Below are 1053 nucleotides of genomic sequence, written 5' to 3' on the forward strand. Positions count from 1 at the left end.
AAAACATACCTAACCAGCATATGCTGGTTTTTTCAACAGGGCTAGGCATTAGATGAAAGTAAAAACGGAACAAGACATGAAACCACAAAATGGAGAATCACGCGCTTAGAGGTAGTTTAAACATTTCATTTACTGACGAAAGTAGAAAAATAATAAACACTTCAAAGGCGACAAAGAAAGAGGTCTACACACCCAAAACATGTATTCACATATTTGTAAACACTTTTTCACAGCTCACTGGTTGTCTTTGTATTTATTCGCTTTAAAGTTAGTGGTTTTAAGACCAGTCGTTTTTAAGTCTTATTTGGCAATAAGGTACAAAAGTAACCAGATATTAAGGCACAAGTGACCAACTTAAATACAAATGATCTTTTTTTTTTTAATCTCTCTCAAAAGTCCAAGTAAAAATATCATGACCCATTTGCAACAAACCATTTAAAATTAAGAGGACTTTTAGTAATAATGAATGGATATCTGATCTGAATGGTTATGTTCAGGATAATATTAAGGCTCACAAAATTGTTACACCTCCCAAAAAATCTCAGGGTTAAAGACTGATCAAAGAATTTGAAAAATAAAATATGGAGAGGGAGCTTTGTAAACATGATGGAAAAAAATAAATAAATGCCACGTGAATCCTGCAAAAATTCATCCCTCCTGGCCAAAGTCCTCAGTGAACTGCTTCAGCTTCTCCAGATCCTCCTCGTTCACAGTGGGCTTGGTTTTCTCAAGCGACCTCAACATGTCCTCCTGAGACACGCAGACTAGAAGGTCAAAACAAGCTCTGGGAATTCAGCTTTTTTCCTCCTCTAGTTGCAAGCTTACCAAGCTGACTATCGGCTCCAGGAGTTTATCGCTCGCTGCATCCACCCAGGTCATCTGGATTGTGCCTGGGTCATTTGGAGAGCAGGGCGTTAAGAGGTCATCCACCACAACATCTGGGTTGTTCCATGCCTTTCCTCTGACCTGTTAAAACAGACATGAGAGGACAGATTCAGCTCGATTAGACACTTTACTAGGTGCGCAAACCAATGCAAGCTTGTTTCCACAATA

General features: G+C 38.8%; 1 long non-coding RNA gene across 1 annotated transcript in view; it reads right to left on the reverse strand.

Moving 5' to 3' along the window:
• Nucleotides 1-110: 110 nt before the first annotated feature.
• The window catches only part of LOC107576904 (uncharacterized), a 1915-nt gene continuing 972 nt past the window's right edge, over nucleotides 111-1053 (reverse strand). Inside the window, exons 2-3 of the long non-coding RNA XR_001608136.1 lie at nucleotides 826-966; nucleotides 111-750 (exon numbers count right to left, since the gene is read on the reverse strand). This is a non-coding gene — a long non-coding RNA (uncharacterized lncRNA). The remainder of the gene's footprint in view (nucleotides 751-825; nucleotides 967-1053) is intronic.

The sequence above is a fragment of the Sinocyclocheilus grahami genome, unplaced genomic scaffold, assembly GCF_001515645.1.
Source record: "Sinocyclocheilus grahami isolate Dianchi unplaced genomic scaffold, SAMN03320097.WGS_v1.1 scaffold4600.1, whole genome shotgun sequence".
In the NCBI taxonomy this organism is placed as follows: Eukaryota; Metazoa; Chordata; class Actinopteri; order Cypriniformes; family Cyprinidae; genus Sinocyclocheilus; species Sinocyclocheilus grahami.